The sequence below is a fragment of the Balaenoptera physalus genome (assembly GCF_965194825.1).
Source record: "Balaenoptera physalus genome assembly, chromosome: 4".
In the NCBI taxonomy this organism is placed as follows: Eukaryota; Metazoa; Chordata; class Mammalia; order Artiodactyla; family Balaenopteridae; genus Balaenoptera; species Balaenoptera physalus.
Window position 1 is genome coordinate 44,444,050 of NC_138891.1, and position 23,823 is coordinate 44,467,872.

The 23,823-nt window shown below is 36.3% G+C and overlaps 1 pseudogene across 1 annotated transcript; it reads right to left on the bottom strand.

Annotated features, from left to right (window-relative positions):
* Positions 1-13,521: 13,521 nt before the first annotated feature.
* LOC309659606 (ubiquitin carboxyl-terminal hydrolase 1 pseudogene) lies at positions 13,522-20,268 on the bottom strand (annotated as a pseudogene). Its single transcript has 2 exons — positions 18,778-20,268; positions 13,522-13,644 (listed from the first exon to the last, which is right to left on the bottom strand). The product of its transcript is annotated as a ubiquitin carboxyl-terminal hydrolase 1 pseudogene (transcript).
* Between the last annotated feature and the right edge of the window lie 3,555 nt (positions 20,269-23,823).

Genomic DNA, 23,823 nt, shown 5'->3' on the forward strand with positions numbered 1-23,823 from the left:
TGTTTCTCCCTTCATATTTAAAATGGATCTCATAATAGTACTTAACACAAAGCTTACTATGATGAAAAAAATGAGTAAATATGTATGAAAAAAACATAAAACAGGGCATAGGACATAGAGTCCACTTACATAGTGGATAGTATCATTATAATGATGATGATAATATTATGAGGTGTTATTAGCAGCAATCTGGTGATAATGTGTAGAATAGTTTGAAATGGGTAAATATGGAATCAAGGAGAAAACTTAGGAGGTACTGCAGTAATCCACATAATATATATTATCCAAATAAAATTAGGGCCTTCTGGGAAGAAGTGGATGCCAGTGTTGATATCAAGATAGACCGTAGAAGCAGAATGTGGTGGAGAGAACACAGAGTATTATCTGTGAGATTCTTAAGGTAGAGGATTATTGATAGATGAACTAGGAAAGAGAAGTTTTGCTACTATCTAGTGTGGTGTGGTTCATAGTCTATAGTTTTAGTGGGATCTGGAGAAGAAACTACGAATTCCAGCCAAGTAGATGGACTACATGTGGTAGGGTTTGGTAAAAAGGCTGTACATAATTTGATCAGCTGGATATCTATGACACTCAATTTCATGTTGTATTATAAGATTTAAGATCTGAAGGCACCCTACGCTGGTGAGGAGAAAAGTCTAAATCTATTTAGTCTATTGTCTTTTTTGTTCTTTAGAAAGATTGGATTAATCTTCTAGTTATAATACCAAAGGATATCAGTCTTGAGGCAAAAACAAAATGAAATTTCAGTCACAACATTTTATTCCTCACAACCTTTTAGTGGCTCACCTTTTGCTTTCCAAACTAATTTTTTTAATCAACTTGCTATTCAGTCGTCGAATTTACCACACAGTAGTCTCTCCTTGCACATCTAAATTTAAACAGTGTAGTCAGTTATACTTGACTGCCTGTGCTCATTTATACTTGCTTCTCTCAAGAATTATAACACACAACCTTGTCCTACTTGCTACATGGTTCTATTTACATTCTTCTTTTTCTTTACTCTTTGAAATTATGCAAGTTAATTGATATATAGAAAAGTATAAAGAGATGGATATAGATAAAACAACTCAAAATTTCTCAACCGTTTAAATATGACAAAGAACATTTATTAATAGTATTTAATCTCCATGTATGCAGTTCATGCTTTTCTTATCTTAAACAAAGCATATTGAAGACAATCTGACTAAAGTCTTATTGATACATTTGTCCCTGCAATATCCAGCATAGAAATTTATCAATGGATGAAGTTCACCATATACTTTGAGTTAAATGTAAGAATATCTAGGCAAAGGAGGATAGTAATAAAAAAAAGAAAGCTGTCTTTTAAGAGCTGAAAATTAAAGTATGTGTATTTTTGATTTCCAAGTTTAAGTATTTTGTACAATGTGTTATACACTGACTTTCAAATGCTAGTAGAGAATTTAGGAATAACACCTCGGTGACAGTGAGATAAAAGTACTTAAGCAACCGATGGAAATAATTCCACCTTTTTCATTTAAAGTTTTAAACCACATTGTGCTCTAAAAATGGGGAGATAAAAATGTTAATTATTATAAATGAAATTATAAGAAAAAGTAAATTTGGGGAATTTAAAAAAAAAGACGTAAGGGGATAGACCCTTACCAAAAAATACTCCTTATAATGAAGTCTTACACAATTTTATTCAATTTACATGCTTTTGTCTAGTGGTGAGTAAGATGATGATTACTAAATATAAGGTAGAATTCACCAGTTGAGATGGATTGGTCTCCTTAGGACCAGTAACCTCAGGAAAGCTAGGTATATATAAAAAGTCTCCTGTGTTGGGGTGTGCCTGGAATTGCTGGCCCTGTTGTATTTTGGTTTGGTCGTCATTTGAGACATGACACTCTTCATTTCCACAAAGTTCATGTTATTCTTTTTTTCCCCCTTTTCCTTCTTTTTTCCCCCTGGGTTTATTCCTTATTCCAGGGCACAGGCACTGGAAAGGGAAAAAGGACGAGCTTATAGTTATTATAATATCCTCGCCTCCCAGAATGCATAGATGTATTTTTCTTTTTGCTTTAGTTTTAAATAAGGATTTGTAATGTCAACAGCAATATTAATTAAGAATACTGAAATCAGCTTAAGGATATGCAGAATAATCACATATTATCATTCATTCCAAAAACAGTCCCAAACTATTCTTATACCAAATTTCTTCAGAAATGCCATATCTTATATTAGGACCCTTGTTTTATTTCTTCAAAAATGTTTAAATATCTTTATAAAATTAATATATTTACGTAGATTGAAATATATCAAATATATATGCAATTTAATAATAGTATTAATAATAAAAATAACTAATAATAACTGCAGTCTCCTGTCTGGATCTCATTACCACTCCTAAGATACACTGACTTTTAACAATTTGAAGGTGGATATTTCTTCTGATATTTATGGCTGCATAATGTGGTATAGTATGTTCATATGGCAGTGTCGATTGATTTATTCTGTGGAATTTGAGGATTTTTACTACCCTACCCTCACTTTCCTTTCTTCACTTTCCTCAGAGTGATACAACACATTATTTGGTTAAATTGGTTTACATTATTTTTCATTCTGAAATTAAAATGATAAACTAAATTTGTATCATTTGTACACTAAATTTTTACATTTTTTTGCATTTCATAGACTTAATGATCACCTTCTTAATTTTCACACTTTATTATTAATTTTTCAAGTGCTCAGTAGAGCTGTGAAATGCCTAATGACAACTTTTCCAATCTTAAGACACTTAAGAAAATCGCTTAATTCCATTTTATTTTTCCTGGCATCCTCCCATGCATCCAGCCCTTCACCATTCTCCTCAGTCTCTATTGATTGCTGTCTAGACATGGCACATAATTCTAATGTTGTACGTCTCTTCCCCACCACTTGTTTAACGCATACCATTTCCTTTTATTCCTATGTTATTTTGTCAATGCGCATCTTCCACTAGTGGAAAAGGAAAAACAGAAAGAAAAAAAGTTACATGGTTCCACCTTCATAGCTTGGCAATCAAACTTCGTAAGTTGAAAATTAAAAAAAAAAAAAAAAAACATCAGAAATGTGAAGAGTTAAGAAGTTTCTTAAGATCAATTGCTACTGTTGAGAAGCCGGATATCATAGCATTCTCATTCAAATTCCACTTAATGTGACTTTAATCCACCTCTGAAAGATTTTAGTATCTGCCCACTATGTGTGGTATACTGAAATTCTCATTGATGTACCTTGATGTACCTATGGACACACACATACATTAACTATTTTCACATACATATTCCTAATTCCAATTATGGGAGAGATGGATGGGCCACATTTTACACTTTTAAAATTCTCTCATTCTCTTTCTCACTCTCACTTCTTTCTCCCTTCCATAACTGAAAATGCAGTTTCGTGATGAAGACATTAATTCAAAAAAAGGAAAGATTATGACAAGAAATATATTGATTTTTTTTATTGCACCCTGGAAAGAAGAGGGTTTCAAAGTTTAAGAGAACAGATATTTGGTACAAAAATAATGGTAAGAATGACCTTTCATTTTGTAGGCTATATATACTTCCTTTATAAAGAACAAATTAAATTGCTTTTAATTTATTAATATAGTTTATGATAAAGTTATTTTATTTTATAATTTATTTCTGATGTATAAAGTGAAATATAACTTAAATTTTGAATTAGGAGAAAGTATGATTTTTGACACATAAAACAATATAAGTTGAATCTGAACATCATGGTTATGAATAAACAAAAAAATATAAATTTTCTTTATAGGGTCTCATTTGTTTCTAACCACAGAGTTGGGTTCCCTTGTTTTGTTTGTTTTTAGGTAATATTTAAAGGTAGAATTATATAAGAATTAGAAAAGGAGGTATGGTAATAATTCTGATCTAAGTTTTTAGATTTCTTCATTACTGAATTTTTTTAATTACAAGATTTAATTACTTTTTGTGTCCTTTTTACTTAAAAAAAATCTATGAAGCAGGGCTTACATCATTCCTTTATCTTTACATCTTATTTTTTATTAGTTTCTTTAAAAGTTTCGAGGTCAATACAAAAGAAATTCAAGATCATCCAAAGTGCTTAATTGTATCTATATTTCTTTACATACAAAAGCAGACAGAATTCTGGCTTTTTGAATTGTTTGCCTTTAATGGTCTACTTTACAGACAATATCTAATTCTGGGTTAAAAGTCCCTGGGCATAGTCTTTATGCCCTAAATGAGTCATTGTCTACAAATGCTTAGACCAAATTCCCAGAGAAGATGGCTCTAATATGGATATAATGACTTCATTGCCATTTTAACTCTCTAAGAGCAAAGTCTAAATGGATCGTTTACTGGTGAAAGGGAAAATGAGGGAGAGAGGCCAGCCCCAGTGGAGATTTGACCCTGGGATAAAAGTAATTGTGTTAGAGAAGATCTTTAGACTGGCATCCTTCTGGTGTTTAAGGGAGGATTTAAGTCTTGATTTCAGAAATTTTAAAATAGACTAGCTAGGTCTTTCACTGAAATGGAATTTAAAGAAAAAAGTTGAACATTTGCTGTATAACTGGGAATTATCAATAACTGCAGAACACATACCTATACATCACAAGACTGAAAAGGATAGGTAGTTGCTATGTGGTAAATAAGGACAGAGATTTTAGTAATGAAAGTAACTTGGGTTTGAAACTTAGCTTCACCAATACCAGAAATGTGAATTTAATTTATTTACTCTATACACCTACTTCCTTCTATGTCAATAAAATGGTCTCTTAATATGTACCATACATTGTTGTTTTAAATATTAAAAAAAGATATAATAAATGTAAAGGGATATTACGTGTCTGGCTTAATAGATTGTAGCTGCTAATGTTTTCTTATCAACAGAAATGTTATTATGTACAAATGAGACACAGGATTAGATTTTATACTTTGGAGGAGGGACTGGCAAACATTAGACAGAATTTGAAGGATAACATTGAAGAACATGCACATGTACTTGTGGTGCTTTTCCTTGATTCATTAGAACTTAAGGAGATTTCTGGGCATATCAAACTACTCAGATGCAATCTGGGAATAAATTCTGCCTCTCAGAATGTATACTGTCTGCCAACAGGGAGAGTGAAGTTAGGAAGAATCACTGGACACACTTCCTACAGTGTCAGAATATGTTGACCTTGGTTTAAATTAAGACTAATCATCTTTCCATTCAGTTTAAAAAGTTAATAGTTTACTTAGAAATATGAACATTTGATTCCTCCTTATTCTTTTAAGCTCTTTGTTTATTCTGTACTGCAAATTTGAAAAATCACTTTTAAGGATCTTTGATTCATAATTAGCACCAGTTTCAAACTTAGGTAAATAAATACCTTCAAGCATTTAGAACTGCATTTTTCGTTGTAATAGCATTGATTTGGTTTTTAAGAACTTCAGTGATTGGACTAACAGAAATTCCAATCATGTAAAAATTTTGTTATAGCAAATAATTTAAGTTTATAAATACAGAAATTGATTTTCCAATCCTGTATGTCAGCTTAGTAGAGTGGTAACTTAAATGTACTTGTGCTTTTTTAAAATTGAATTTTAAATTGGAATTGCCGGACTTAAAATAATAGCTAATAACTGCTGAATCTTTACAAATATACATTCAAATTGATAAGATTTCTTTACAAATGTATTGATGCTATATGTTTTCATTCTCTTAAATATTTCCCTTTGGTGGTGTGAAAGTTCAGTCTCCCTATCTGGTCCTTGCTGGTAACTTGCTGTAGAAAGTGAAGGACTGATGCTTAGTTGGGGGGAGGGGGCGTGTCAGCCAATACCTGAGTACTGCTGACAGGAGATGGGGAAGCCCACTGGGTTCCTCAGGCATTGGTATAGACGGAAGGGGAAGCTGATTGCTAACTAGCTCACATGATTCCTCGTTATGGACTCCAGGTAGATGTGGACGCTCAGCTCCCTGCTGAGCATCACCAAAACCAGAAGAAGGGAAGTCAGTCACCAGTTAGCCTCATATCCACCTCACTTGCTCAATCTCGTTGATTCTTAATGAGGGTGAAGGCTCAGTGCTCTACTGAACCCTGCTGACACTGTGCGGAGGAGACAAGCACCAAGTACCCTGCCTCCTACTGCCTGGTTCAGTCTTTTTCCTGCCAAGTGGTTGTGGAGGTCTAACTCTCCACTCTGCTAATGTAAGAGACGGGGACATTGGAGTGCTAACCCCAATTGGCATCGCCCTGTTGAATCTTTCTGCTACTGTTCCCTGCTGACTCTGACACTACCCAGGCTGGCTAATCAGAGCACTGCCTGGTTAAATCAAAAGGGGATGGAAGATTATCTTGCCACGGGGTCCTGACAACACCGCCCAGTCTGAGAATCAGGATGCACCACCTGAATCTGTGGGATGGGGTCTGGGAGTGAGGTGGAAGATGAGCAACTAATACGGACCCATTTGACATCATAGGGGAGGGAAATGCTTCCACTGATGTTTCACTGAAGATTTATGTTCTGTTAGGCCACTCACCTGCAGATTCTTTGACTGGGGAAGCTGGCTTTGCTGGGAATTTTTGTCTGTGCTTGTTGGCAGTTCGGTTAGAAGTCTCTGTAGAGATCAGTCTGGTATATATGGGAGGCAATAAAGAAATCCACAGAACTATCATCATATCTTTCCCTAAGTCCTGATGTCCCTAGGTAGTCTATCTTCTTTCCACCTTTCTGAGATTTCTAATGCTTGTTTATTTTGTTATGTATAAGGATTTTTATCTGTGAGAGTGTAAAACTTAAGGAATAGGAATGTATCATCTTGGTGGGAACTGGAAGACCATAACCAAAGATTTTAATTTACGTGATAACCTGATTTGTTGATGACCATGATGAGATATGCTGATCACCATTTAAAGTTATTTCATTAATAGCTCCATAATTTTATTGTATTATTTATTTATTTATATTTTAACATGTTTATTGGAGTATAGTTACTTTACAATGGTGTGCTAGTTTCTGCTTTATAACAAACCGAATCAGCTATACATATACGTATTTCCCCATATCGCCTCCCTCTTGCGTGTCCTTCCCACCATCCCTATCCGACCCCCCTAGGTGGTCACAAAACACCGAGCTGATCTCCCTGTGCTATGCGGCTGCTTCCCACTAGCTATCTATTTAACATTTGGTAGTATATATAAGCCCATGACACTCTCTCACTTCATCCCGGCTTACCCTTCCCCTCCCCATGTCCTCAAGTCCATTGTCTACATCTGCGTCTTTATTCCTGTCCTGCCACTATGTTCTTCAGAACCGTTTTTTTTTTTTTTTTTAGATTCCATATGTATGTGTTAGCATATGGTATTTGTTTTTCTCTTTCTGACTTACTTCATTCTGTATGACAGACTCTAGGTCCATCCACCTCGCTACAAAAAACTCAATTTCGTTTCTTTTTATGGTTGAGTAATATTCCATTGTGTGTATGTGCCACATCTTCATTATCCATTCATCTGTTGATGGACCTTAGGTTGCTTCCATGTCCTGGCTATTGTAAATAGAGCTGCAATGAACATTGTGGTACATGACTCTTTTTCAATTATGGTTTTCTCTTGGTATGTGCCCAGTAGTGGAATTGCTGGGTCGTATGGTAGTTCTATTTTTAGTTTTTTAAGGAACCTCCATACTGTTCTCCACAGTGGCTGTATCAATTTACATTCCCACCAACCGTGCAAGAGGGTTCCCTTTTCTCCACACCCTCTCCAGCATTTATTGTTTGTAGATTTTTTTTTTTTTTTTTTTTTTAATATAAATTTATTTATTTATTTACTTTTGGCTGTGTTGGGTCTTCGCTGCTGTGCACGGGCTTTCTCTAGTTGCGGTGAGCGGGGGCCACTCTTCGTTGCGGTGCACGGGCTTCTCATTGCGGTGGCTTCTCTTGTTGCGGAGCATGGGCCCTAGGTGCGTGGGCTTCAGTAGCCGTGACACATGGGCTCAGTAGTTGTGGCTCACGGGCTCTAGAGCACATGGGCTTCAGTAGTTGTGGCATGCGGGCTCAGTAGTTGTGGCTCACGGGCTTAGTTGCTCTGCGGCATGTGGGATCTTCCCGGACCAGGGCTCGAACCCGTGTTCTCTGCGTTGGCAGGCGGATTCTCAACCACTGCGCCACCAGGGGGAAGCCCCTTGTTTGTAGATTTTTGATGATGGCCATTCTGACCATGGTGTGAGGTGATACCTCATTGTAGATTTGATTTGCATTTCTCTAATGATTAGTGATGTTGAGCATTCTTTCATGTTTGTTGGCAATCTGTGTATCTTCTTTGGAGAAATGTCTGTTTAGGTCTTCTGCCCATTTTTGGATTGGGTTGTTGTTTTTTTTGATATTGAGCTGCATGAGCTGCTTGTAAATTTTGGAGATTAATCCTTTGTCAGTTGCTTCATTTGCAAATATTTTCTCCCATTCTGAGGGTTGTCTTTTGGTCTTGTTTATGGTTTCCTTTACTGTGCAAAAGCTTTGAAGTTTCATTAGGTCCATTTGTTTATTTTTGTTTTTATTTCCATTTCTCTAGGAGGTGGGTCAAAAAGGATCTTGCTGTGATTTATGTCATAGAGTGTTCTGCCTATGTTTTCCTCTAAGAGTTTGATAGTGTCTGGCCTTACATTTAGGTCTTTAATCCATTTTGAGTTTATTTTTGTGTATGGTGTTAGGGAGTGTTCTAATTTTATACTTTTACATGTACCTGTCCAGTTTTCCCAGCACCACTTATTGAAGAGGCTGTCTTTTCTCCACTGTATATTCCTGCCTCCTTTATCAAAGATAAGGTGACCATATGTGTGTGGGTTTATCGCTGGGCTTTCCATCCTGTTCCATTGATCTATATTTCTGTTTTTGTGCCAGGACCATGTTGTCTTGATTACTGTACCTTTGTAGTATAGTGTGAAGTCAGGGAGCCTGATTCGTCCAGCTCCGTTTTTCTTTCTCAAGAGTGCTTTGGCTATTCAGGATCTTTTGTGTTTCCATACAAATTGTGAAATTTTTTGTTCTAGTTTTGTGGAAAATGCCATTTGTAGTTTGATAGGGATTGCATCAAATCTATGGATTGCTTTTGGGTAGTATAGTCATTTTCACAATATTGATTCTTCCAATCCAAGAACATGGTATATCTCTCCATCTGTTGGTATCATCTTTAATTTCTTTCATCAGTGTCCTATACTTTTCTGCATACAGGTCTTTTTTCTCCCTAGGTAGGTTTATTCCTAGGTATTTTTTTCTTTTTGTTTCAGTGGTAAATGGGAGTGTTTCCTTAACTTCTCTTTCAGTTTCTTCATCATTGGTGTATAGGAATGCAAGAGATTTCTGTGCATTAATTTTGTATCCTGCTACTTTACACAATTCATTGATTAGCTCTAATAGTTTTCTGGTGGCATCTTCAGGATTCTCTATGTATAGTAACATGTCATCTGCAAATATGTCATCTGCAAACAGTGACACCTTTACTTCTTCTTTTCCGATTTGGATTCCTTTTATTTCTTTTTCTTCTCCGATTGCTGTGGATAAAACTTCTAAAACTGTGTTGCATAGTAGTGGTGAGAGTGGGCAACCTTGTCTTGTTCCTGATCTTAGTGGAAATGGTTTCATTTTTTCATCTTTGAGAACAATGTTGGCTGTAGGTTTGTCATATATGCCTTTATTATGTTGAGGTATGTTCTCTCTATGCCAACTTTCTGGAGGGTTTTTATCATAAATGGGTGTTGAATTTTGTAGAAAGCTGTTTCTGAATCTATTGAGATGATCATATGGTTTTTCTCCTTCAATTTGTTAATATGTTGTATCACATTGATTGATTTGCATATATTGAAGAATCCTTGCATTCCTGGGATAAATCCCACTTGATCATGGTGTATGATCCTTATAATATGCTGTTGGATTCTGTTTGCTAGTATTTTGTTGAGGATTTTTGCATCTATGTTCATCAGTGATATTGGCCTGTGGTTTTCTTACTTTGTGACATCTTTGTCTGGTTTTGGTATCAGGGTGATGGTGGCCTCATAGAATGTGTTTGGGAGTGTTCCTCCCTCTGCTATATTTTGGAAGAGTTTGAGAAGGATAGGTGTTAGCTCTTCTCTAAATGTTTGATAGAATTCACCTGTGAATCCATCTGGTCCTGGGCTTTTATTTGTTGCAAGATTTCTAATCACAGTCTCAATTTCAGTGCTTGTGATTGGTTTGTTTATATTTTCTGTTTCTTCCTTGTTCAGTCTCAGAAGGTTGTTCATTTCTAAGAATTTGTCCATTTCTTCCAGGTTGTCCATTTTATTGGCATAGTGTTGCTTGTAGTAATCTCTCATGAACCTTTTTATTTCTGCCGTGTCAGTTGTTACTTCTCCTTTTTCTTTTCTAGTTCTATTGATTTGAGTCTTCTCCCTTTTTTTCCTGATGAGTCAGGCTAATGGTTTATCAATTTTGTTTATCTTCTCAACAAACCAGCTTTTAGTTTTATTGATCTTTGGTATTGTTCCTTCATTTCATTTATTTCTGATCTGATCTTTATGATTTCTTTCCTTCTGCTAACTTTGGGGTTTTTTTGTTCTTCTTTCTCTAATTGCTTTAGGTGTAAGTTAGGTTGTTTATTGGAGATTTTTTTTTGTTTCTTGAGGTAGGATTGTATTGGTATAAACTTCCCTCTTGGAACTGCTTTTGCTGTATCTCATAGGTATTGGATCATCATGTTTTCATTGTCATTTGTCTCTAGGTATTTTTTAATTTCCTCTTTGATTTCTTCAGTGATCTCTTGGTTATTAAGTAGTGTATTGTTTAGCCTCCATGTGTTTGTATTTTTTACAGATTTTTTTCCTGTAATTTATATCTAGTCTCATAGCATTTGGTTGGAAAGGATACTTGATATGATTTCAATTTTCTTAAATTTACCAAGGCTGGATTTTTCACCCAAGATATGATCTATCCTGGAGAATGTTTCATGAACACTTGAGAAGAAAGTGTATTCTGTTGTTTTTGGATGGAATGTCCTGTAAATATGAATTAATTCCATCTGGTCTAATGTGTCTTTTAAAGCCTGTGTTTCCTTATTTATTTTCATTTTGGATGATCTGTCCATTGGTGAAAGTGGGGTGTTAAAGTCCCCTACTATGATTGTGTTATTGTTGATTTCCCCTTTTATGGCTGTTAGGATTTGCCTTATGTATTGAGGTGCTCCTACGATGGGTGCATGAATATTTACAATTGTTGTATCTTCTTCTAGGATGGATCCCTCAATCATTATGTAGTGTCCTCCTGTGCCTCTTGTAATAGTCTTTATCTTAAAGTCTATTTTTTCTGATATGAGAATTGCTACTCCAGCTCACTTTTGATTTCCTTTTGAATGGAAAATATTTTTCCATCCCCTCACTTTCAGTCTGTATGCCTCCCTAGGTCTGAAGTGGGTCTCTTGTAGGTAGCATATACATGGGTTTTGTTTTTGTATCCATTCAGCCAGTCTATGTCTTTTGGTTGGAGCATTTAATCCATTTACATTTAAGGTAATTATCAATATGTATGTTCCTATTATGATTTTCTTACTTGTTTTAGTTTGTTATTGTAGGTCATTTTCTTCTCTTGTGTTTCGTACCTGGAGAAGTGCCTTTAGCGTTTGTTGTAAAGCTGGTTTGGTGGTGCTGAATTCTCTTAGCTTTTGCTTGTCTGTAAAGGTTTTAATTTCTCTGTAGAATCTGAATGAAATCCTTGCTGGGTAGAGTAATCTTGGTTGTAGGTTTTACCCATTCATCACTTTAGATATGTCCTGCCACTCCCTTCTGGCTTACAGAGTTTCTGCTGAAAGAACTGCTGTTAACCTTATGGGGATTCCCTTGTATGTCATTTGTTGTTTTTCCCTTGCTGCTTTTAATTTTTCTTTGTATTTAAATTTTGATAGTTTGATTAATATGTGTCTTGGTGTGTTTCTCCTTCGATTTATCCTGTATGAGACTCTCTGCACTTCCTGGACTTGACTATTTCCTTTCCCATATCAGGGAAATTTTCAACTCTAATCCCTTCAAATATTTTCTCAGTCCCCTTCTTTTTCTCTTCTTCTTCTAGGACACTGATAATTTGAATGTTGGTGCATTTAATGTTGTCCCAGTGGTCTGTAATACTGTCCTCAATTCTTTTCATTCTTTTTCCTTTATTCTGCTCTGCAGTAGTTATTTCCATTAAATTATCTTCCAGGTCACTTATCCGTTCTTCTGCCTCAGGTATTCTGGTATTGATTCCTTCTAGAGAATTTTTCATTTCATTTATTGTGTTGTTCATCATTGTTTGTTTACTCTTCAGTTCTTCTGGCTCCTTGTTAAACATTTCTTGTACTTTCTCCATTCTGTTTCCAAGATTTTGGATCATCTTTACTATCATTACTCTGAATTCTTTTTCAGGTAGACTGCGTATTTCCTCTTCATTTGTTTGGTCTGGTGGGTTTTTACCTTGCTCCTTCATGTGCTGTGTGTTTCTTTGTCTTCTCATTTTGCTTAACTTACTGTGTTTGGAGTTTCCTTTTCACAGGCTGCAGGTTCCTAATTCCCATTGTTTTTGGTTTCTGCCCCCAGTGGCTGAGGTTGGTTCAGTGGGTTGTGTAGGCTTCCTGGTGGAGGGGTCTAGTGCCTTTCGTCTGGCGGATGAGGTTGGATCTTCTCTTTCTGGTGGGCAGGACCACATCTGGTAGTGTGTTTTGGTGTGTCTGTGACCTTATTATGATTTTAGGCAGCCTCTCTGCTAATGGGAGGGGCTGTGTTCCTGTCTTGCTAGTTGTTTCGCATAGGGTGTTCAGCACTGTAGCCTGCTGGTCGTTGAGTGGAGCTGGGTCTTAGCGTTGAGGTGGAGATCTCTGGGAGAGCTTTCACTGTTTGATATTATGTGGAGCCGGGAGGACTCTGGTGGACCAGTGTCCCTACCTCGGCTCTCCCACCTCAGAGGCACAGGCCTGACACCTGGCTGGAGCAACAAGACCCTGTCAGCCACACAGCTTCTTTATAGCTTACACCACCCTGGTGGCTACATCCCGGGGAGGTAAACACTTGCATTTCCCGAAGATAACCCAGTATACCAACCCGGAGGTTACCAATAGTCTATTCCAGCCTATACTGCTAGGAAGCCAGTTTCAGCAAGCTCAATGTGGGGACCAAACTGTGTCTTACTTTCCAAATGCTCCATGCCAAAATCTGACTCCCTCTCCAGCCCCTATATCAGTGTGAGCCGAACCTCTGAAAAGACGCTTCTTAAGGGCGACACAGGGCCGGCTTACTACTCCATAATTTTAAAATGGACATTTCACATGGAATGATAATTCACTTATTATTATAAATGAAACTATATCCTGAATTGTTTAGATGCATTATTTAATGTAAATCTCATAACCTTCTGGAGACTAGTATGGAGAAATTTACTAAATGAATTATATACTTTGACTCAATTGTAGGAATTTATTCTAAGTAAAAAAATCATTGAGTAAAAAGGGATGCCCCAGCCCCATATAGCCCATTGAGCTCAGGCCAGTCTCTGGATCGAATCCACTTTTGAATCCATGACGAACTCCACAGAGAGACCACACCTGCTGCAAGTTCCAGTTCTGGAGAATGGCAGGTACATGTCTTTAGCCTGGCTCAATTTCTGGTTAAAAAAAAAAAAAGATAGATAAATAAATAAATTATCTTCCTTGTATGTGAGCACAGTTATATATTCATAGTGCTTTGTTTGTAGATTTTATCCCTTACATGTGGTAAAGAAGAATCATTTATTAAATCATAAATCCACTGAACCATCTTAATCTAGAAATATATTTCTTTTTAATAAGAAACAAATATATGTACAAAGTTATAAATTTTAAGATCTTTTAAAATTTTATTACCATTATATTTTTATGTATTCTTAGTTATACTTTATTTTATGGAGCAAGGAATTCATTATTTACTTACTTTGGTCTTACAAGAAGTAGTTATGTAAATGGATCACATATCTGATAATAATTACTGTCAAAGTATATTTGAAAACTGTCATTTTAACAACATTATATCAAATTATGTGCTAAGTCAAAGGATTACAAAATATTACTGTGAAAAAATATATTTTGGCAATGCTGTGTATAATCTAAAATTGATAGTGTTTTCCTATAGAATTTAATTCAATTAAAATGTATACAATGGTAACATGAAATTAATTTCACCACAGGATTTTTTTTATTGATAGTTAAATTCTGTTCACATTAGGAATTCCTTCAGCTATAAATATCAGGGAAACAAACTAACATTGGTTTAAATGAATTTATGGTTCTTAAGAAAGTCAGATTTAAAGACCCCAGAACTTAATGAAATAATAGAAAATTTAGCTAGATGATGATGATGATGAGTACCTTTGCTCTACTCACCTTAGCTTGTTGATTTTTCATTTTCCTGTTTTTACCCACATGTACATAAGGTGACTGCTCCATTTTCTAATGTCAAAGTCAAAGTCATGGATGGCAGAATGGGGGAGTATAGCTCTCCAGTTTATTATTACCTTGTTTGTCACATTTATTAAGGCCCCAAAGTTAAATTTTATTTTAGAAGGCCCCTGATTTTTATTCATCAGAATTCAGTCAAATATCTGAGGTGAGGTGAAAAATCACTGACATTTTTAGCTTCCATTAAAGGAAGCTGGTAGAAGAAAAGTGGATCGAGATTATTTTCTCTTTGGTCAAGCAAATGACTGAAGAGAAAATAATATACTTTAATTCCCATAACTGGTTATATGAGTCCACCATTGAGGTAAATATAAAATGATTATAAGCAAGTCCAAAAAGAAAATATAACTTCATATTTCCCTCTGCCATATGCGGTCTGGTATTGTGCAGTATTTCATCAAAGGCAGATGTAATGAACTCAAATAACCTAGGACTATTACCTTTCAAATCCTTTTGTCAGTTTTCCATTTCAATATCTCATAATTACTATAAACTCATGAGTTTTCAAAAACTGGGAATCAACATATTTTGGACTTTCCTCTCACCTCCCTTTTCCCCCACATGTACAAATCTCTTACCATCTGCAGGTAACTCCCTCAGTAAATGGTGTCACAATTTATCCAGTTTCTTATGCCAGAAATTTGGGCACCATTCTTAAAATCTTCCTTTTCCTTGAGTTACCTTCATTCAATCAAATATCAAGTTTTATGGATTTATCTTTAAAAATAATCTCATAAATGAGAAACTCTAAGCAGGGTGCCCAGTGGAATGTGGAGGCCCCAGGACTAAACCCGCAGAGCAAGAGCTTGAAGGATAAAGGTGGTGTCACTAAAAGTGAGCCAGGGCATCACTTTTAAAAACCACTAACATGCCACATTAAAAAAAAGAAATCACTTCTCTATAACGTCTGTGATAGCAGAGGTTATTTACCACCAAAAGAGAACTATAAATAACTACACCAGCAACGAGAATTTTGTTCCACTAAAGTGATGTACATAAGCCAGGATGAAGGTGGGCAGTAAGAAGGCATCTTTAGGAGTCCATTCTGATATCACTGTTGTTCAATAATATCTTTGGAAGCTAACATCTGCTTGTCTAGACATTGCATTAGGCTTTGGAGAACTAAACAATTCTGATAAATATTTCTTACCCTAAGGTAAAGATATTTGCAATTAGTTTTGACAAGAAAAAAAGTGTACTTTTAAAAGGTCATTATGTATGGAAGAAATAGGTGTCAGAAATTGTAGGATATCAGGAGAAACTCAAGATATTTTAGATGGTTGATTTTTAGTCAGTTGTTTATTGGGTATGGCACTATGACAACTTACATAAAATTGGATTTTTTAGAAAACTTTGGTGGATATTGTTTCTTTGTAACACAGGTGGCAGAATCTTAGAACTGTCAGTGATAACTGGTCATGAAGTTACACTAAGGAGCTATTATGAAATCTTTACACATATTTGAATATGCTAATTCATATAAACATTGCCTTATTTTCAAGTTTCATTTTTGGAGAACTAGAGAGACCATTGACTGAACTGTTAGATAACAGATCAGTAAATTCCACATGAGTATGACCTTGGGAAAGCACAAAGGATGATGTAAATCACTTTTAACCAGATTTCTGCAGCTGTGAAATATAAACTTATTGTGAGAATCAAATTTCTGTCCAATAGAAATGGGTCCACCAACTAATTATTGTCACAGTTTTATAGATAGCTTGACAGGCTGATATCTTTTCAAGTTAGGAATTATAGACACCTTTTTTTCAACTTTTAACTATAGTTTTGTGATTTTAACATATTTGCGGGATTGAAAATATTACAAAGTTTCCAAGGAGACTTTGTTGAAAAGATATTCAGAGGAATAAAGAGGCTTGTAAAAAAACCTTCAAGTAGATTGTCAGTGACCAATTTATTATACCTGGGAAAAATACACTCAGTCAATAGTGTAAGTTCTCAAACACGTTGATAGGAGTTTGTCAGTACTAGATCAGTGCTTTTTGTACATCCAAAAAACGGATTAGGGTTAAGGTTAGAGTTAGAGTTTATCAGTGCTTTAACAGTAAAATTTATTAAGCCAAATAAAATATAAAACTATTCCTCTGTAAATGAGTTAAGATCACCTTTCTAATAGAAATTTTTTTAAAAAACTAGCAATATCAACATGTTACCTAGCAATATTAACATTAAGATATAATCCACTATAAATCATTGAAGATTAAGAGATAATTTTAACTGATTATGAAATAAATAGTTTAGTATAGGATTTCCTGGCTAATACATTAATAATATTTTAAATAAAGTAATAAAATTTTGCTTTTACCACACATATATTATTCAGATGGAGCATTGAAGATATAAATCAAATCAAGAGCTGGCAGATTAAAAAAATGTATTTTATGAATACATACCCAGTGGGGTGCTGGTAATTGTTTAAAAACAAGCACTCAGGGGAGAGGACCTTCAAGATGACAGAGGAGTAAGACATGGAGATCACCTTCCTCCCTACAAATACATCAAAAATACATCTACATGTGTAACAACACCTACAGAACACCTACTGAATGCTGGCAGAAGACCTCAGACTTCCTGAAAGGCAAGAAACTCCCCATGTACCTGGGTAGGGCAAAAGAAAAAAGAAAAAACAGACACAAAAGAATAGGGACGGGACCTGCATCTCTGGGAGGGAGCTATGAAGGAGGAAAAGTTTCCACACACTAGGAGGCCCCTTCGCCGTTGGAAACTGGGGGATGGGCGGTGGGGGGGGAAGCTTTGAAGGCACGGAGGAAAGCACAGCAACAGGGGCACAGAGGGCAAAGTGGAGAGATTCCTGAACAGAGGATCGGTGCCGACCAGGACCAGCACTCACCAGCCCAAGAGGCTTGTCTGCTCACCCGCCAGGGTGGGTGGGGACTGGGAGCTGAGGCTCGGGCTTTGGAGTTCAGATCCCAGGGAGAGGACTGGGGTTGGCTGCATGAACACAGCCTGAAGGGGGCTAGTGCACCACAGCTAAACAGGAGGGAGTGGGGAAAAAGTCTGAAACTGCCTAAGAGTCAAGAGACCATTGTTTCAGGGTGCGCAAGGAGAGGAGATTCAGAACACTGCCTAAACAAGCTTGAGAGATGGACGCGAGCCACAACTATCAGTGCGGACAGCAGAGATGGGCATGGAATGCTAAGGCTGCTACTGCAGCCACCAAGAAGTCTGTCTGCAAGCACAGGTCACTATCCACACCTCCCCTCCAGGGAGCCTGTGCAGCCCTCCATTGGCAGGGTCCTGTAATCCAGGGACAACTTCCCTGGGAGAACACATGGCACGCCTCAGGCTGTTGCAATGTCATGTGAGCCTCTGCTGCCACAGGCTCGCCCCACTTTCCATACCCCTCCCTCCCCACAGCCTGAGTGAGCCAGAGCCCGCTAATCAGCCACTCCTTTAATCCCCTCCTGTCTGGGCAGAGAATAGACACCAGAGGGTGACCTATATGCAGAGGCAGGGCCAAATCCAAAGCTGAAACCCAGGAGCTGTGCGAACAAAGAAGAGAAAGGGAAATTTCACGTGCAGCCTCAGGAGCAGCGGATTAAATCTCCACAATCAACTCTATGTACCCTGCATCTGTGGAATACCTGAATAGACAATGAATCATTCCAAAATTAAGACAGTGGAGTTTGGGAGCAACTGTAGAATTGGGGTTTGCTGTATGCGACTGACTAGTCTCTGATTTTTATGTTTATGTCAGTATAGTTCTTAGCGCTCGTTATCATTGGTGGATTTGTTTATTGGTTTGGTTGCACTCTTCTATTATTTTTTAATTTTCTTAACTATTTAATTATTTTTAATTTTAATAACTTTTTAATTTGATTTAATTTTATTTTTCTTTCTCTCTTTCTATTCTCTCTTTTCTTCTGAGCCATGTGGCTGACAGGGTGTTGGTGCTCCAGCCGGGTGTAGGCCTGAGATTCTGAGGTGGGAGAGCCAAGTTCAGGGCATTGTACCACCAGAGACCTCCTGGCTCCATGTAATATCAATTGGCAAGAGCTCTCCCAGAGATCTCTGTCTCAACACAAAGATCCAGCAAGCTCCAGTGCTGGACACCTCATGCCAAACGACTAGCAAGACAGGAACAGAACCCTGCCCATTAGCAGAGAGGCTGCCTAAAATCATAATAAGTTCACAGACAACCCAAAACACACTAACGATGCAGTCCTGCTCACCAGAAAGCCAAGATCGAGCCTCATCCACCAGAACACAGGCACCAGTCCCTTCCACCAGGAAGCCTACACAAGCCACTGAACCAACCTCACCCACTGGGGGCAGACACCAAAAACAATGGGAACTACGAACCTGCAGCCTGTTAAAAGAAGACCACCAAGAAGTCCAATAGCTTCTACATTTTTTTTGTTCAAAACTTTACTTGGCTGGGTATTTCCACTGACTCTAATCGACACTTCTTCATCGTCATAGTTTTCGACCACACCCCTTGCTTCCTCCTCATTCAATGGTTCTGGCTTACCTATCTCACACATTTGGTCGATCACAAAATTTTCCTTATCTAGTTCTAAACTATTAAGGTCAGTGACTTTAACAGAAGCAGTATAATGCCCACTACTAATTGTAATGCCACTATGCATCACAACTGCAAATAATCCATAGCTGTCATTGGTTGGCTTTGTGCTCCATTCTTCTAATGACAGTTTAAGAGGTGTCAGTAAAGGAGTGTTGATCTTGGAAAGTCCACCACCATAACAATCAAACTCCAAGCCACTAGCAGCAAAGCACTTCAAATGAATAGTTATAACTTCAGGCATTTTGTCAAACAAAAGACTTCGTTCAGCTTCACTATAATGATGGCAATTTTCACAGAAATATTTATCTTCTCCTACAATCCTCTCCACTGAAGCAAACTGTGAAATTGCCCATCTCAGGGTCTTCATTTCTGTTTTTGGCTCTGGAGAAATTTCAGAACTCTCCTCTACTTTGGAAAGCTCATCTTCTTGCACTGGTACACTGATGTCTTGAAAATCTTCTCTTCTTTCTGTTAAACTTTCACATTCTAAGCAACGAGTCCTTAATACCAGCTGACCTTGAAATAATTTCTCCACTAGCTCAAAACCAATTTGCTCTGCACCTTTGTTTATGGGCTTAACTTCATTAACAGGCATAACATTATTCCCTGGAGATTCAAGTCCACAACCATTAGCTGTATTATCATTCTCATACTTCCCCAAGTCCTCTTCAAGATCATATTCATTTTCTTTAGATTGTCCTTTGGATTCTTGGTTTGTTGTTATTTTACCCAGACTACAGAATTTAGAAATAATGCTGGGTTGCTTAGCTGCAGACTTTAACCAGTTTATTTTAACTCTTGATTTCTTTTGTGAGGGTCTTGCACTTTCATTTTCAGAAATGTACTTGGGGATTATTTTAGCAGGAATATCTAATGAATCAACTGTAGCTTTTCTCTTTGATCTGGTTTGTCTCTGGTTTTCTTCCAAAGACTGGTGTTCCTTAGAGACTTTAACTTTTTTCTTCATGTTACCAAATTCAGTGTCACTTTTTCTTTTCCCATTTACTTTTGGCAATTTTTCTTTATAGTCTTCAGAATGCCTCATATTGTCCATCTCCATGCTGTTATTACCACTCATTTCCTCTTTCTGATGTTTTTCTTCTACCTTAGTAGATAACTCTGCCACATTTTTTACTTCTTTTTTTAGGAGTTGGCATGTTTCTTGAATGTTTCCCAAAATACACTGTAATACTTCCTGTGCATCATGCTGTAGATATCCTTCATACATACATACATACAAAAAAAAATGTAGAAGGTATTGGACTTCTTGGAGGACAAAAGAGTAAAGCAGATTATGAGTTATACAACAAAGCATCTAATCCTGATAAAGTTGCCAGTACAGCATTTGCTGAAAATAGAAATTCTGAGGCTAACAATACTAATGGGACCCATGAATCTGATAGAAACAAGGAATCCAGTGACCAAACAGGCATTAACATGAGTGGTTTTGAAAACAAAATTTCATATGTAATGCAAAGCTTAAAGGAGTATGAGGGGAAGTGGTTGCTTTTTGATGATTCTGAAGTGAAAGTTACTGAAGAGAAGGACTTTTTGAATTCTCTTTCCCCTTCTACATCTCCTACATCTACTCCTTACTTGCTATTTTATAAGAAATTATAGTGAGTGTATTTTCCTTGTGTATATATTAAACAGACCTGGACAAACATCGGTAAATTGATTACATCAAAAAGTCTTTAGCTTATCTTTTGAAGCTATTGGATATTATTGGTCTCTCTAGGTTTTTATATAAATAGTGAAATTTGAATTGTTGAAAACCATGTTAATTTTTAGAATTCATTTTCCTTAGTGGAGACTAGTGATTGATGCATTAGCTTCTGGGAACAAACTTGTATAGGTTCTTAACTGAATTATTCAAAATGGAAGCATTTAAACACTTTGAATTTACACCTATCTTTTGTGTTTGCTTTTTCAAATAAACTGCTTGTATTTGTATCTCCATATTTTGGAGTAATTATCTACATGATGTTTATAGGTTCTGTGGTTTTTCAGCTAAGAAGCAGAATCTCATTTCAGTACATTTAGTTTTGTAAGTCATGAAGCCAAATCTTTGATGGGCTGTATTAGAGGCACATGTATGTATTCACAGTAGTGCACATTTTGTGCCTTGAATCAGTTTGAAAAGTGTCTCAGAAAACCTGAAGAGTCAGTCCTCTTCTATCTTCACAAGAATTTTATATGTATTTATGAAAATGATTCTGTACCCTAGTAAATCTTTTTCGGCGTGGACTAATTTGTATCTCTTCATAGTCATACTCTGCACGATCTGTATATAATGCATCGAACTTAGAGGTGTGACCTTAAATTTAACTTTTTTTAAAAAACCAGGAGGTCAATAAAATTTAAACTGCTTAACAAAAAAAAAAAAAAAAAAAAGAAGACCACAAATACAGTAAGTTAAGCAAACTGAGAAGACAGAGAAATATGCAACAGATGAAGGAGCAAGGTAAAAACCCACCAGACTGAACAAATGAAGAGGAAATAGGCAGTCTACCTGAAAAAGAATTCAGAATAATGATAGTAAAGATCATCCAAAATATTGGAAATAGAATGGAGAAAATACAAGAAATGTTTAACAAGGACCTAGCAGAAATAAGAGCCAACAAACAATGATGAACAACACAATAAATGAAATTTAAAATTCTCTAGGAGGAATCAGTAGCAGAATAACTGAGGCTGAAGAACGGATAAGTGACCTGGAAGATAAAATAGTGGAAATAACTACTGCAGAGCAGAATAAAGAAAAAAGAATGAAAGGAATTGAGGACAGTCTCAGAGACCTCTGAGGCAACGTTAAATGCACCAACATTTGAATTATAGGGGTCCCAGAAGAAGAAGAGAAAAAGAAAGGGTCTGACAAAATATTTGAAGAGATTATAGTTGAAAACTTCCCTAATATGGGAAAGGAAATAGTCAACCAAGTCCAGGAAGCACAGAGAGTCCTGTATAGGATAAATCCAAGGAGAAACACGCCAAGAAACATATTAATCAAACTATCAAAAATTAAATACAAAGAAAAAATTTTAAGAGCAGCAAAAGAAAAGCAACAAATGACATACAAGGGAATCCCCATAAGGTTAACAGCAGTTCCTTCAGCAGAAACTATGCAAGCCAGAAGGGAGTGGCAGGATATATTTAAAGTGATGAAAGGGAAAAACCTAAAACCAAGATTACCAAGCAAGGATCTCATTCAGATTAATCGGGGACCTTAAAAACTTTACAGACAAGCAAAAGCTAAGAGAATTCAGTACCACCAAGCCAGCTTTACAACAAATGCTAAAGGAACTTCTATAGGCAGGAAACACAAGAGAAAGAAAAGACCTACAAAATAAACCCAAACAATTAAGAAAATGGTAATAGGAACATACATATTGATAATTACCTTAAATGTAAATGGATTAAATGCTCCAACCAAAAGACATAGACTGGCTGAATGTATAGAGAAACAAGACCCTTATATATGGTATCTAAAAGAGAACCACTTCAGACCTAGTGACACATACAGAATGAAAGTGAGAGGATGGAAAAATATATTCCATGCAAACTGGAAATCAAAAGAAAGCTGGAGTAGCAATTCTCATATCAGACAAAATAGACATTAAAATAAACACTATTACAAGAGACAAAGAAGGACACTACATAATGATCAAGGGATCAATCCAAGAAGAAGAGATAACAATTGTAAATATTTATGCACCCATTGTAGGAGCACCTCAATACATAAGGCAAATCCTAACAGCCATAAAAGGGGAAATCGACAACAACACAATCATAGTAGGGGACTTTAACACCCCACTTTCACCAATGGACAGATCATCCAAAAGGAAAATAAATAAGGAAACACAAGCTTTAAAAGACACATTAGGCCAGATAGACTTAATTGATATTTATAGGACATTCCATCCAAAACAACAGAATACACTTTCTTCTCAAGTGCCCATGGAATATTCTCCAGGATAGATCATATCTTTGGTCACAAATCAAGCCTTGGTAAATTTAAGAAAATTGAAATTGTGTCAAGTATCTTTTCCAACCACAATGCTGTGAGAGTGGATATCAGTTACAGGAAAAAAACTGTAAAAAATAGGAATGCAGGGAGGCTAAACAGTACACTACTAACTAACCAACAGATCACTGAAGAAATCAAAGGGTAAATTAAAAAATACCTAGAAGCAAATGACAGTGAAAACACGACAACCCAAAAACTATGGGATGCTGCAAAACAATTGTAAGAGGGAAGTTTAAGCAATACAATCCTACCTTAAGAAACAAGAAACATCTCAAAGAAACATCTCAAATAAACAACCTAACCTTACATCTAAAGCAATTAGAGAAAGAAGAACAAAAAAGCCTCAAAGTTAGTAGAAGGAAAGAAATCATAAATATCAGATCAGAAATAAATGTAAAAGAAATGAAGGAAACAATAACCAAGATCAAATAAAAAGCTGGTTCATTGAGAAGATAAACAGAATTGATAAACCATTAGCCAGACTCATCAAGAAAAAAAGGGGGAAGACTCAAATCAACAGAATTGGAAATGAAAAAGGAGAAGTAACAACTGACACTGCAGAAATACAAAGGATCATGAGAGGTTACTACAAGCAACTATATGCCAATAAAATGGACAACCTTGAAGAAGTGGACACATTCTTAGAAAAGCACAGCCTTCGGAGACTAAACCAAGAAGAAATAGAAAATATGAACTGACTAATTACAAGCACTGAAATTGAGACTGTGATTAATAATTTTGCAACAAACAAAAGCC